Source organism: Phascolarctos cinereus, unplaced genomic scaffold (genome assembly GCF_003287225.1).
Source record: "Phascolarctos cinereus isolate Bilbo 61053 unplaced genomic scaffold, phaCin_HiC Scaffold_3;HRSCAF=262, whole genome shotgun sequence".
Lineage (NCBI taxonomy): Eukaryota > Metazoa > Chordata > Mammalia > Diprotodontia > Phascolarctidae > Phascolarctos > Phascolarctos cinereus.
In genome coordinates this window covers 258,340,070-258,356,216 of record NW_027555736.1, presented here as the reverse complement: position 1 = coordinate 258,356,216, position 16,147 = coordinate 258,340,070, and the positions used below count along the sequence as shown (strand labels likewise).

The 16,147-nt window shown below is 34.6% G+C and overlaps 1 pseudogene; it reads right to left on the bottom strand.

Annotated features, from left to right (window-relative positions):
• LOC110199885 (ubiquitin-protein ligase E3C-like) overlaps positions 1 to 15,085 on the bottom strand; it is a 28,353-nt pseudogene extending 13,268 nt beyond the window's left edge.
• Positions 15,086 to 16,147: the final 1,062 nt, after the last annotated feature.

The window sequence follows — 16,147 nt, the reverse complement described above, 5'->3', positions numbered from 1 at the left end:
TATCTTCAGCAAATACACATGGATACTTTTTGGCAAAGTCCATGTGGCATAATTCACAAACAATCTGGAAATTTACATTTTTCCACAAGCATATAAACCTACCATAGCTAGTGGACCTGGGGATTACAATCACTTCAAAATTCATCGCACAATTTTTAAAGCACATATCAGTTTGCAAAATTATCACAGTTTCCCACCTATATTAGTGTTTGCAAAAGCCTTCCCCAATCTAAAAACAAGAAAGAAAAGGGGAGGGGAGGAAGAAAAAGAAGAGGAGGAGATAAGAATGAAAAAGAGAAAGAAAAATCTAACTCCCCCCCCCCACAGTAGGCAAGTCCTTATAAAGCTCCCCAAACACAGAGGCTTTCCCCATGAGTATTGTGGACTTGGAGGCTGCTAAAAATTCCTCAGAGACCTTGCAATGCACAAGGAATTCAAAATTTCTCTGGGGATTCATGCAACACAGAGAATTTCAACTACAGGTTCAAACAAAAAACTCTAGTAGGTCCTACAAATAAATACAAATAAAAGATCTGGAGAAATTACATCAACAAAGTTGTATAATTAATTTACATATGTTGTTTTAATTTGTACTTCTCCTAATACTAGTTATTTGAATTATGTTTTTAAAATGTTGTGATAGTGTACATTCATTCTTTTGAAAATTTACACATTTGTATCTTTTAACCATTTGTCTAGTGAAGAACAACTGTAGTTCTTATACATTTGTATCTATTCCCTATATATATCTTGAACATAAGATCTTTATGAGAAAAATTTGCTGCAGAATTTCCCCCAGTTTACTATTCCCTTTCTAATTTACAGTCGCATTGATCTTGCTTGTGCAAAAGATTTTCAATTTTATATATAACCAAAATTGTCCATTTAAACAATCTTATTCAAGAACTCTCCTCCTATCCATAGGGTTTTTTTTAATTTTTAAAATTTTTATTTTGGAGGTGAAGAAGAACATGATTTCTATCATACTAGCATATAAATTAAACATATTTGATGAAAGCCACATGAAGTATTTCTGGTCTGGCTTTCATGGATTCATTTCATTAGTTTGTTCTAAAGCAGTTAAATGTTTCTCAATAATAATCATTTTAGTATTTCATATAAATATAAGGTAAAGACAAAAATGCTTGGTTTTAAGCAAAAATCTACAGGTTAGGTCAATGACAAAGAAATCCAATATTTCTCAACACTTTCTGAGAAAATACTTCCCAAACTAAACACAGGTTTTCATAATTATTACAATATAAAATAAAATCTTTACCTTTCCCAGCATTCTGCCAAGAAAGCAGTAACGTATAGCAAAAGAATTTCCAACAAGCATCTGTGCAGCAAAGTTAGAATATAGAAGCCCTTCATTGGTGGTCTTACCCTTGTTTGGGGCTAAACCCTGATTTCACTAGTTCATTCAGGAACTTTCTAAATATGCCATCACCATCAATGTCAGCTTCATCCAGACTATAAGCATTAAGTGCACACAAATGTTCTTTTTCAAATCAGGCTTATTTTCTGGGGAAAGTTTATCATAAGCATCTTCATAAATATAATGTTTTTCAGATTGTAACATTAATTCCATCCAGAAATGACCGTGTCCTTGAACTTTTTGTTCAGCTGAATAGATTAATCTTTGAAAGATCTTTATTCTTTCTTCAAATGGAGCTACAAAGGGCGATTCTGTGAGAAACACAAACTGCCTTTCCTCAGGTACTGAAAGTGGTGCTGCTTCCAAACCATCCAGAGTAGATTGCCATGGATCTATTCCCATTCTTTGGACTTTCCGTACATGTATAGCAAATGGCACATAGAGCTATGTAAATTTATCTGTCTTAACATTCTCTGATTATGACAGCCAGTGATTTGGTGCACAAAAATTTCATCTTGTGTCTCTGAACTTCAACATTTTTACTGGATTGGTGATAATCTTGAATATACTCAATCCATTATTTTGTTCCATTTACATGCATTGCTGCATTTCAGTATTAGTTGAAACTCCCACACTTTTAAATAGTGCAATATATTCTCCACAGACTTCTGGTTTGGTTGCAGGATAAGCCAATTTGATGATTCCTCAGTAGGCATCTTAAAGACATTGTGATAATATTACAAGCTCTTATAATGTAAAAGGTGCCATTGACGATGGTCTTTGACCTATGGCTTCCATGGCATCATTGAAGAAGCAATTTTCATATATGGAAACTAGCTAATGACTAAACAAGGAGCTAAAAAGGTAAAAGAGTGGGATGACTCGATTGGAATCTTCTAAAGACATAGGAGAACCTCTTGTTATAACCTAAAGCAATGGTACCATGTACCCTATAGTCACCCAGGTTGTCATAAATGATATTAGATACCAAAGGTGTCTCAGAAACCAGGCATTAATGGTTGATCTGTAGAGAAGCCTGACTCTTGGCACCATCATTCAGTGTTGTGCCATTAGTGTGTAGCAGTTAGATGCCATCATGTGAATACATCTTCATTGGCTGAATCCCTTCATACCATATTTTAGTGGAGTAATTGTTGGTTTGTATCCAACTTTTTGGACATTCTTCTGTTATATACTGCACTGACAATCTACCATCTCCAGGTCTGGTCATCATGCTATCAATCTCTTCATCTTCAGGGTCACTGGTAGCATCTTGACAGTTTGTACTAACAGTTGAAATAGATAACTGAGAAAGAAGGGTCTAGAATACTCTCAAATACACAATAGTCCTTCCTCAGAAAGTGTCCCAAAATACATTTCATCAATAGATAAAATGAAGTAGAAAATCCATGGTGCTCTGTTACCTTTTTTTTTTTAACATCTACTCTCTGTCAACAACAAATTCAGAAACAGTTTGTATGGGGAATGGTTTGTACATCTATTAATGTTGGAGTGACAAAATTAAAATTTTGATCTGTGAAAGGTGCTGCCAGAAACTCCTCTCTGAAGGCTGCAAAAACCTGTTGTATTATACCTTCTGGACAGGAGCTATAAGTAAAGTGCAATGGTTTCAGAATGTTCTCCTGTAGAATTTTTGCTATAGGAACTTAAGATACATCAGAATATTCAATATTTGATGGAAGCTTATTATTAATTAACAAATAAAGGGACCTGTAATATCCTCTTTGAATCACATAGTGCAAAATTTATTCAATTAATAATGCCACATAACTGGCATCTTGCAAAACAGGTAAATATGTGTTCTCTGATAAAAATACCTCAAGCATTTTCATAGGAAGTACAAAATGCAAACTGTCATTACAGTTTTGTAGTAACCTGCAACATAATCCCAATAGCCTCTTTATTTAAAATAGGCAAGGACTTCTGCTTCTGGGAGCCAACATGGTGGAGTGAAAAGGTAGCCACTCTCACTCTCCTCTATCAACCTCTGAAAACCCAGAAAATATCACCCCATATATATATATATATATATATATATATATATATATATATATATATATATATATATATATATATATATATATATATATATATATATATATATATATATATATATATTACCAACAAAGCCCAACAGCAAGAGATAGAAAGAGAAATCCCATTTAAACTCACTGTAGACATTATAAAATATTTAGGAGCCTGCCTCCCAAAACAAACCCGGGAACTCTGGGTTTCACACAAATAAAATCAGATCTAAATAATTGGAAATAATTGGAAAACATTGCTCATGGGTAGGCCGAGCTAATATAACAAAAATGACAATCCTACCTAAGCTAATTTACTTATTCAATGCCATACCAATCAAACTACCAAAAAATTATTTTATAGAGTTAGAAAAAATAATAACAAGATTCATTTGGAAAAACAAAAGGTCCAGAATATCAAGGGAACTAATGAAAAGAAATGCAGGGGAAGGTGGCCTAGCAATTCCAGATCTTAAATTGTATTATAAAGCAGCAGTCATCAAAATTGCTTGCTACTGGCTAAGAAATAGGGAGGTGGATCAGTGGAATAGGTTAAATATGCAAGACACAGTAGTCAATGACTATAGTAATTTATTATTTGATAAACCCAAAGACCCCAGCTTCTGGGATAAGAACTCACTCTTTGAAAAAAATTGCTGGGAAAACTGGAAAAGAGTATGGCAGAAACTAGGCATAGACCCAAATCTCACACCATATAACAAAATAAAGTCAAAATGGGTTCATGACTTAGATATAAAGGCTGATACCATAAGTAAACTGGGAGAACAAGGAATAGTTTACCTATCAGATCTATGGAGAATAGAAGAATTCATGACCAAACAGGAGATAGAGAACATTTTGAAAAGCAAAATGGATAATTTTGATTACATTAAATTGAAAAGTTTTTGCACAAACAAAGCCAATGCAACTAAGATTAGAAGGAAGGTAGAAAATTGGGAAAGAACTTCTACAACCAGTCTCTCTGATAGAGGCCTCATTTCTAAAATACATAGAGAATTAGGACAAATTTATAAGAACACAAGCCATTTCCCAATTGATAAATAGTCAAAGGATATGAACAGATAGTTCTCAGATGAAGAAATTAAAGCCATCTATAGACATATGAAAAAATGCTCTAAATCGTTATTGATTAGAGAAATGCAAATCCAAACAGCTCTGAGGTACCACATCACACCTATCAGATTGGCCATCATGACAAAACAGGAAAATGATTAATGTTGGAGAAGATGTGGGAAAATTGGAACACTAATACACTGTTGGTGGAGTTGTGAAATGATCCAACCGTTTTGGAAAACAATTTGGAACTATGCCCAAAGGGCTACAAAAATGTGATACCCTTTGATCCAGCAATAAATAGCACTTCTAGGGCTATATCCCAAAGAGATCAAACAAATGGGAAAAGGACCCACATGTACAAAAATATTCATAGCAGCTCTTTTTGTGGTGGCAAAGAATTGGAAATTGAGAAGATGACCATCAATCAGGGAATGGCTGAGCGAGTTGTGGTATATGAATGTAATGGAATACTATTGTGCTATAAGAAATGATGAACAGGCTGACTTCAGAAAAACCTGGAAAGACTTCTATGGTCTGATGCTGAGTGAAGTGAGCAGAACCAAGAGGACTTTGTACACAATAACAGCCATGTTACACGATGACTAATATTGTTAGTCTGAACCCTTCTCAGCATTACAAGGATCTAGGACATCTCCATAGGCCTCAGGATGGAAAATGCTGTCCACATCCAAAAAAAGACCTATGGAAGTCGAATCACTATCACTTATTTTTACCTTCTGTTGAGTTTTGTTTCATCTTTCTGATGGTTCCTCCTACTGGCTTTAATTTTTACTTACAACTTCACTAATGTGAAAATATGTTTAATAAGAATGTAAATGTAAAGCCCATATCAGATTGTGTGCCATCTTGGGGAGGAGGGGGAGGAAGTGGGAGAAAAACTTTCAACTCAAAAGCATGTGGAAGTGATAAATCAAAATAAATTAATAAAAATTTTTTTAAAAAGTGAAAAAAAAAATGAAATAGGCAAGTAAGCCTGTAAAGGACCATCCAGTTGCTTAAGGAACTGAGAGTTGTGTTTAATTAAATTCTGACACATCCATATTAAACATTTTGAATCTTAATTCTGTTTATAAAAAGATTGAGTACCTGTAGCAAAAATTCCAGAAGGTGGAATGTTGCCTGAGATATTAGCCCAAATTTAATTTCTGTTGAATTGCTTTAAACTTGGCAGGTGACATTTATAAGGAGAGAATTATTTCCTAGTCAATCAATCAATCAATATTTATTAAGCTCCTACTACGGTGCCTGGCACTGAAGATTAAAAAAAAAAAGACAAAAGACAGACCCTCCTTTAAAGGGGCTCACAATCTAGTTGGGAGACAACAAGAAAACAAGTATGTATAAACAAGCTATGTACAGGAAAAAGAAGAAATAAGAAAGGTAAAGCACTATAGGTAAGAAGAGTTGAGAAAGGTTTCCTGTAGAATGTGGAATTTTAGTTGGGACTTGAAAGAAGCCAGGGAAGCCAGTGGATATAGATGGAGAGCATTCCAGGCATGGAGAACAGCCAGAGAAAATGCTTGTAGCTGAGAGATAGTGTCTTGTTAGAGGAACAAGGAGGTCAGTTTCACTAGACCAAAGGAATAAGGTATAAGAACACTGGTGACAGGTTATAAAGGGCTTTGAATACCAAACAAAAGATTTTGTTCTTGATCCTAGAGGTGACATGGAACCACTGGAGTTTTATTCAATATGAGTAACATGGCTAGACCTGTGTTAGGAAAATCATTTTAGCAGCTGAATGGAATATGTTGCAAAGGTGAAATCAACAGGCCATAGCAACAGACTGGATAACAGGGGTTGAGATAGTGAGGAGTTGAGGGTGATGCCCAGGTTGCAAGCTTAGATGACTAGGAGAATATGAAACTTGAAATATGAAAATTTCTCTTTTCAGTTTTTCCTCTCTCTCTCTTACTTGATTTTTAAAATCCTCTTTGAGCTCTTCCATAGCCTGAGTGTTTTGGATGTCAATAGCTTGGAAAAGGAAGCACAAAAACTGACTTAAGGAAACAATTCCTTAAAAAATAGAATTGGCCAAATGGAAAATATCTAGTGAAGAAAACAATTTCTTTAAAAGTAGAATTGGCTGGGGCAGCTAGGTGGTACAGTGGATAGAGCACTGGCCCTGGAATCAGGGGGACCTGAGTTCAAACCTGGCCTCAGACACATAATACTTAACTAGCTGTGTGACCCTGAGCAAGTCACTTAACCCCATTGCCTACCCCCCCAAAAAAAAGTAGAATTGGCTAAATGGAAAAGGAGGCACAAAAGCTAAATAAAGAAAGTAATTCCCTAAAAATTAGAATTGAGCAAGTGGAAGTTAATGATTTAATGAGACATCAAGAATCAATCAAAAAAAATCAAAAGAATGAAAAAAATAGAAGAAAATGTAAAATACCTCACTAGAAAAATAAACTGATCTGGAAAATAGATTCAGGAGACATAATATAAGAATTATTGTACTACCTGAAAGCCATGATGAAAAAAAAAAAGAGCATGGACAGCATCTTTCAAGAAATTATCAAGGAAAACTTCCCTGAGTCCCTAGAACCAGAGGATAAAATAGTCATCAAGAGAATCCACCAATTCTGAAGAGATCCCAAATTGAAAACACCAAGGAATATTGTAGCCAAATTCCAAAATTATTAGGTCAAGCAGAAAGTACTTCAAGCAGCCAGAAACAATTCAGATATCAAGGAGTGACAGTCAAGAGTACACAGAACTTAGTAGTTTCTACATTAAAGGAACAGAGGGCTTGGAATATGATATTCTGGAAGGCAAAAGAGCTTGTACTATAACCAAGAATCAACTACACAGCAAAAGTGAGCATAATCTTTCAGGGGAAAAGACTGACATTCAATGAAATAATGGACTTTCAAACTTTTCTGATGAAAAGACCAGAGCTGAAAAGAAAATGTGATCTCCAAATACAAGACTCAAGAGAAGCATAAAACATGGTATTCCAAAAAGTAAAACTGTTTACATCCCTACATGGGAATATGATACTTGTAACTCTTAAGAACTGTATCTCTATGAGGGCAGTTAGAAGTATACTTAGAGGGTGTGGGTATAAGTTGACTTTGATGTGATGACACAAAAAACTAATTAAGGGGTGAAAAAAGGATTGTACTGGGAGAAAAGGAGAGAGGCAGAATGGGGTAAATTATATCGCATGAAGAGGTATGAAGAACATATTACAGTATAGGGGGGAAAGGGAGGTATAAACATTGTTTAAACCTTACTCTCATTTGGATTTGGCTAAAAGAGGGAATAATATAGACACTCAGCTGGGTATAGAAATATGTCTTACCCTATAGTGAAGTAGGAGGGGAAAGGTAAAAGAAAAGGGATGGGAGAAACTGATAGAAGGGAGGGCAAAAATAGGAGGGGAAAGGGGAAAGAAAAGAAAGGAAGGATGATAGAAGGGAGGGTGAATTGGGGGAGACAGTGATCAGAAGCAAAACATTAGTGAGGAGGGACAGGGTAAAAGGAGAGAGAAAAGTATGAAAAGTGGGAGAAATAGGATAGAGGGAAATACACAGCTAGTAATCATAACTGTGAATGTGAATGGTATGAACTTTCCTATAAAATGAAAGTGAATATCAGAGTGGACTAAAAACCCAAATCCTACAATACATTGTTAGCAACAAACACATTTGAAGCAGAGAGACACACACAGAGTAAAGGTAAAAGGCTTGAGCAGAACATATCCTTCATGGACAAATAAAATAAATGCTTTAAATGAAGTTTAAAAAAAAAGCAAGGGTAGCAACCCTGATCTCAGACAAAACAAAAACAAAAATTGATGTAATTAAAAGAGACAAGGAAGGAAACTGCATTTTGCAAAAGGGTACCATAGATAATGAATGAATCAATACTAAACACTAAATGCACCAAGTAATATACCATCCAAATTCTTAGAGAATTTAAATGAGTTACAGGAAGAAATAGACAGCAAAACTATACTAGTGAAGGACCTCAACCTCCCTCTCTCAGAACTATATAAATCTAGCCATAAAACAAACAAGGAAGAAGTCAAGGAGGTAAAGAGAATTTTAGAAAAGTTAGATATCATAGACCTCTGCAGAAAACTGAATGGGAATATAAACAAATACACCTTTTTCTCAGTGGTACATAGCACCTACACAAAACTTGACCATGTATCAGGGCATGAAAACCTCACAATCCAATGCAGAAAGACAGAAATATTAAATGCATCTTTTTCAAATCATGATGCAATAAAAATCACATGTAAAAAGGCCATGGAAAGATAGACTAAAAATTAATTGGAAATTAAGTAATCTAATCCTGAAGAATGAGTGGGTCAAACAACAATAGAACAATAGAAACACAAAAACAATAACTTCATCAAAGAGAATAACAATAATGACAATAGTGAGACAACATATCAAAATTTATGGAATGCAGCCAAAGCAGTACTTAGGGTATTCTCTCTCTCTCTCTCTCTCTCTCTCTGCATATATATATATATATATATATATATATATATATATATACATACACACATACACACAAATATATGTATATACATATATGTGTGTATGTGTATATGTGTATACCAAACCAAATTATCAGTATGAAAAATGAAAAGGGTATATTCACCACCAATGAAAAGGAAATTAAAGGAACAATTAGGAGCTATTTTGCCCAACATTATGCCACTAAATCTGACAGTCTAAGTGAAATGGATGAATATTTACCAAAATATAAATTTCCTAGATTAACAGAAGAGAAAATAAAGTACAAGTGAATTCTACCAAATATCTGAAGAACAATTAATTCCAATACTATATAAACTATTTGTAAAAATAATTGAAGGGGTTCTGATAACTTCCTTTTATGACATATGGTGCTGATACCTAAACTAGGAAGAGCTAAAACTGAGAAAAAAAAAATTATAGACCAATTTCCCCAATGAATATTGATGCAAAACTTTTAAATAAAATATTATCAAAGAGATTACAGCATCTTATCACAAGGATAATACACTATAATCAGGTGGGATTTACACCAAGAATGTAGGGCTGGCTCAACAGTAGGAAAACTATTAGCATTATTGACCATATCAATAACAAAACCAATAGACATCACATAATTACCTCAAAAGATGCAGAAAAAAAGCTTTTTGACAAAGTATAGCACCTATTCATATTAAAAGCACTAGAGAATATAGGAATAAATAGAGCTTGCCTTAAAATGATTCAAATTTATAAGAATGCGAGTCATTCCCCAATTGATAAATGAGCAAAAGATATGAACAGGCAGTTCTCATATGAAGAAATTAAAGCTATCTATAGTCATATGAAAAAATGCTCTAAATCACTATTGATTAGAGAAATACAAATCAAAACAACTCTGAGGTACCACATCAGATTGGCCAACATGACAAAACAAGAAAATGAAAAATGTTGGAGAAGACGTGGGAAAATTGGAACACTAATGCATTGTTGGTGGAGTTGTGAACTGATTCAACCATTTTGGAGAGCAATTTGGAACTATGCCCAAAGGGCTATAAAAATGTGCATACCCTTTGACCCAGTAATAGGACCTCTAGGGCTGTATCCCAAAGAGATCATAAATGGGAAAAGGACCCACATGTACAAAAATATTTATAGCAACTCTTTCTGTTGTGGCAAAGAATTGGAAATTGAGGGGATGTCCATCAATTGGGGAATGACTGAATAAGCTGTGGTATATGAATGTAATGGAAGACTCTTGTGCTATAAGAAATGATGAGCAAGTGGACCTCAGAAAAACCTGGAAAGACTTGTATGGAGTGATGCTGAGTAAAGTGAGCAGAACTAGGAGAACACTGTACACAGTAACAGCCACGTTGTGTGATGACTAATATTGATAGACAGCCCTTCTCAGTAATGCAAGGATCTAATACATCTCCAAAAGTTTCATGATGAAAAATGATATCCTCATCCAGAGAAAGAACTATGGAGTTTAAATGCAGATTGAAGCATACTATTTGCTCTTTTTTTTTCTGTTTTGTTTTGCTTCTTCTTTCTTGTAGTTCCTCCTATTGGTTATAATTCTTCCTTATGACATGACTAATGTGAAAATATATTTAAAAGGAATGTAAATAAATAAATAAATAGATTAATTAATTGATTGATTGATTTGTAGTAGCTTAGTTTTTATAATCACCTCTATTCCCGGGGTATGGTGGATGGTGCCTCTAGCCTCAGATCCTCCTTCAGTTCTCCCCTCTGGCCTAGAACTAGAACCAAGATCTCTATACTTCTGTAAGTGCCCACAGCTAGTGGAGTCCCCACCCCACTGCTTCTGCACTCACCAGACTTGTGCTAGCTTCTTCTCAACTCCTAACAGTGTCTCCACAACACACCTGGATCTGGGGTTCTTTGTCAGCAGAGGTTCACTTGATTTTCCCAACTCAGACACACAATATTCCTCATTGTCCAAGAGATAAAAGTTCCTGTGTCTGGGGCCCAGGCATCCACTCAATCCAACTAACCCCAGGGCTTTCAGCTTGTAGTTTAAGCAACCTAGGACCTAGCCTGGAGGTATTTACTCTTCACACAGACCAAACCTCATTTTTGTTGAGATCTTTTCCAATTGTCCCAGTTGACCTCCTGTTTGGCCCCTACTCATGTTTATTTTCATTGCTCAATATTTTCCATGAGGCACTATTTCATCTCTTTTGGGGGTAAAATCTTGAGAGTTTGAAATTTTCTGACCTACTCTGCCATCTTGAATCCTCTCAATTTTATTACTTTTTAAAAAGAACTTTTATTCTTTTTTACCAGTTCCATGGTCTTTTTTGTTTCCAATTTACTTATTTCTCTTCTAATTTTCAAGATTTTCTCTTTGTTCTCATTAAAATTAATTTACTTGTTGCCTATCTAATTTTAAAAATTACAATTCATTAATCAGTATCTTTTCTGTTTCATTAATGCTTTTTTTAAGAACATAATTTTTCATCTGATATCTAGTTTAGAAGAGTCCCAGAAATTTTGGTTTATTGTCATATAATTTTCTTTGTCTTTCACATAGTTATTGATTTTATGATTTGTTATTTGACCAAATTTTGCTTAGGACTTCATCAAATCAACATTTAGGTCTGTCTTTTGCTATGCTCCTTGAATTGATTGTCACTTTTGCTTTTTTATGGTGTGGAAAGGATGGTAAATATTTCTCTTTTTTTCATATTTTATTTGCCATTACTCTGTGCCTTGACATATGGCCTACTTTTGAAAAACTTCCATGTGGAGTTAAGTAATATGTATATCTTTATTAGTCCTATTCAAGAGGTGTCATAAATATTTTATCCCTCCAAAGGATTTTTTTAGTTTCCTTTTACTTATCTTTTTGTTAGAATTGTCTAGTTTTAAGGGAGAAAAATTAAAGTCTACTATTATTGTGTTACTATGTCTTTTTCCATTTCCATTTCCATTTCAATTATTTTTTCCTCTATGAATTTCCTCTAGGCCATTTGGTTCATATAAGTTTAATAATTATATTAATTCATGGTTTATGTTTCCTTTCAGTATAATATAATTTACTTGATTATCATCATGGATATTGTGAATTTTTGTTTTTGCTTTGTCTAATAGCATGATTGAAATTTCAGAGTGGGGGAGGTATATAGCTGATATGTAAAAAATTTTGTTCCAACCTCTCATTATTTACTTTTGATATGTCTTTTTTTTTCTTAAATTCATTTCCTTATAAGCAATGGATTATAGGGTTTTGTTTTCTTATCAATTCTATCACTTTTTTTCATTTTATTGGATTGTTTAATCCATTCAGTGTTATGAGAGGTCTATGTTTTTCTTTTTTTTTTATCTCTGATTGCTTTTTAAAAAAAAAGCTTTCCCCTCTTCCTCTTTTAAGTAAGATCACATCAATTGTGCTTAAACGTCTTTGTTGTAATCAAATTCCTACAGCCTCTCTATTCCACATTACTTTCTTCTTGTTCTTCTTTAACCTCTTTCCTCAGTTTGGGGTTTTTTTTAAACATATTATTAATTTCTTCCTTTTGTTAGTTTTCTATTTTTTCCATCTTTTTTTCTTCTAATTTAAGTAGTCAGTCCAAAATCTTTTTTTCTCCACCCAAATCATTTTCCTTGTTTGCTTTTTGTACTTTTTTTCTAAGTTGAATTTCTTTGCTTTGTGGTCTTAATTCTATTCTTTTCCTATCTATTCTGAACTTTTATTTCCTAATTCATAGTATATATCCTCATTTGTTCCTTCTTTAATCTCTCTGTGTTCATTATGGGGCTAAAGCTTCTGAAGTGGTAGTTTAGAGCTCTGTTTTCTAACCAGTTTCTTATCACCTTTATCACATCTTGCTCTATTGTCTCTTTTTTTTCATTATGCTTCATTATTAAAAGTATCAATTCATAAGAGGAATAATGTGGATAAAAGCTGTTTTTCATCACAATCTGTTGTCAGTCTATCTCTCTCTACTTTGCAACCCCAAGGACTATTCTTCATCCTCATCATTACCTCCAGTCTCTCCACTCTCAGTTCTTTCCCAGGCCATCACCCCTGTACTGGCTGTACTTCCTCTCTTTCCCAATCTTTACTCTTTAGCCAATCAGTTCAACTCTACACTGTCCTCTTCCCTCAAGTCCCTTAACCCTTTATCCTATTGCCAATCTTTCCCTGCTAAACCTCAGCCTTAGATTACTCCCACCCTCTGCTGCCTTTGTTCCTACTAACATGCTGCTGAAAGAACCAGGAGAAAATGAGGAAACTGAACTATCTAGGTACACTACAAATTTATGTAACATAATCTCAGCTGGGCCTTCACTATAATAATGTGATCCTATTATACTTCCCTAATTAAATCACTATCCCACTCACCACTGTGCCATTTCCATGCCTTTTCATCCCTCCTCAAACCTCCCATGGGTCTCACTCCTCCCAACCCTTTCAGTTGAAAATCTTTCCTCATGTTTCACTGAAAAAAACTGAGGTCATTCACTAAGAGTTCCCTCTTCTCCCCTTCTTGTCATCTAACTTCACTCAGATGCCTTCCACTGCTATCTCTTCTTTCACCCCTTTCTCACACAAAGATGTGGCCATTCTCTTTGCACAAAGCACCCCATTGTATCCCTTCTTTTCCAGAAGATTGCTCCCTCTATCATCCCTACTCTCTCACTAATTTTTCATCTTTCTCAATCTACTAGTTGCTTCCCTACTGCACAACCTATTTTCTAAATAAAAAATTTTTTAAAAACCTTTTCACTCAATTATCTATCCCTGCTAACTGTTGCCTCATATATCTCCTCCTATTTGTAACTAAACTCTTGAGAAGGTCATCTATAATAGATGCCTTCACTTCCTTTTCTCTCCCTCTTTCAACTCTTTGCATTCTGGCTTTTGACCTCATTATATAATTGAAACTGTTCTCTCCAAATTACTAATGATCTCTTAATTGCCAAATTTAATGACCTTTTCTCAGTCCTCATGCTTGTTGATCTCTCTGTAGCCTTTAAAACTGTTAGTCACCTTCATTTCTTCTCCTTGAAACTCTCTTCTCCCTAGATTTTTCTACATTGATTTCTCCTGGTCCTCCTTCCTGCCTGTACAATTACCCCTTTTCAGTCTCTTTTGCTATATGGATCCAGTTCATGCCTACAAACCATGGATATCCTCTCGGACTCTGTCCCAGGACCTCTTTTTTTCCCCTCTATACTATTTTACTTGGTAATCTCATCAACTCCAGTGTATTCAATTATTATCTCTATGCTGATGATTCTCAACTCTACTTATCCCACCCTAACCTCTCTCCTAATCTCCAATCTCCAATCTCCAGCTGTCTATTAGACATCCTGAACTATATTTCCCATAAACATCTAAAATTAATGTGCCCAAAATAGAACTAAACATATACTTCCCTCCCCCCAAACAAGTCCTACCTTAAAATTGTGCCTTTCCCCTGAAGCTACTCCCAATTTATCCTGTACATATCTTATTTGTACATTTTTTTCTATGTAAACTGTTAACTCTTTGAGAGCAGGGATTGTGGTTGTTGTTATTGCTGCTTTTATTTGTATCCACAGCACTTAACAGAGTGCTTGCTACATAGAAGGTGCTTAATAAATGTTTGTTGATAGGGTAAAAACTATCCTGCATACAAATTACGTGGTCCAATTCTACTTCCTTTCTTTCCCATAATCAGCCTCCTTCTCATTAGCCATGCTGCAAAAGCTCTGGTCTATCTTCCTCCCTATTCCATGTTTAAGGATGCCAGTCACACCTAACAGCTCCTATTTCCTTTCTCCTGAGGCAGTATGTTTTCCCATGAATGTACAACACTGTCTGAGGAGATTATCTCCCAATGTCCCATACCCTCTAGATTAAATCCACTTTAAGGCCCTATTTCTTATCCCCAGAATAAACCTCTTACACCCTGGGAGTGATTTTTAGTGGGAAACCTGCCCTTGTTGAGTTGAGACCTCCCCTTTCATTCCCTCAATTTCATTCCCTCCCTTTCGCCATCTTTCCTATTCTCTCACATCCTCCTTTTCTGCAAAACTCTAGCTATTATCATACCTCTGCTGTTCATCCACGTTCACAATAATACACATCACACATTCTCTCCCTATACTCCGCCTGCCTCTTCCCCAATTATGAAGATTTCTACTCTTCAATTTTATTTCACAAAACACATTGGATTATGTGGAAAGGGTTTATAAGTTCATTCTCTCTCTTTAAATTTTGCTTACTTCTTGTATAGTTTTTTCATCTCTTGATGAATCCTCATTGTTTCTTTTTTATCTTATAAATCAGTCTTTATCTTTTCTCTATTTAAAAAAATTACTTCTACAAATGGATAATTTATTTTCATATTCATTATTTCTTTGGTAATTTGTGTTTTTTGGTTTCTTCTGTTATTTACAAATCGATATTCTGCTTATATCTGGTTTTATTCATTTTGTAGGAAATTATCAAAATCCTTTTTTGTGGTCGAATGTTCATCTTTCAAACTGTTGATTAGGTGCTGGTGTGTAGGGTTTGATATTTTGGGTAACATTTTGAGTTCCTTTACTTTTTGAAATGTATTATTTCATTCCTGCCATGGTTCTAGCAAATGTGGAATATTCTTGTGTTATTCAAGTTTTCTTCCTTTTATGTTTGAAAGTCTTTCTTCTGGCTGACTATAGAATTTGTTGTTATTGGAGTTATTAAATTTGATCACTATGTATCTTGGAGTCTAAAGAAAATGGGGGGGGGTGTATGTGTGTATGTGTTTTCTTGGAGCTTATCTGTGTATTCCTTTAATGACTGCTTAGGGGTTTTTTTGTGTTCAGAACTTCTAGGCAATTTTCTTGTCCTTTTTTCCTGCATTATAGTGTTCAGATTTTTTATACATCATATCTTTCTAGGAGAATGATTATCCTTAAGTTGTCTTTGTGCATCCTATCTTTGAAGCCAATGGCTTTCATCTGTATGGAAATAATTTTAACATTACCTTTTTTGCTTCTCTTCTGCCAGATTTCCCTCCAATTCAATATTTTTGTATTCCAAATCTGTTATTCTCTCTTTTGCTTCTTTGGAGAAATTCACCTCTTCAGATTCATTTTTTTTCCTACAAATTTCTAATTATTTCTGTTTTGAAAGACATAAA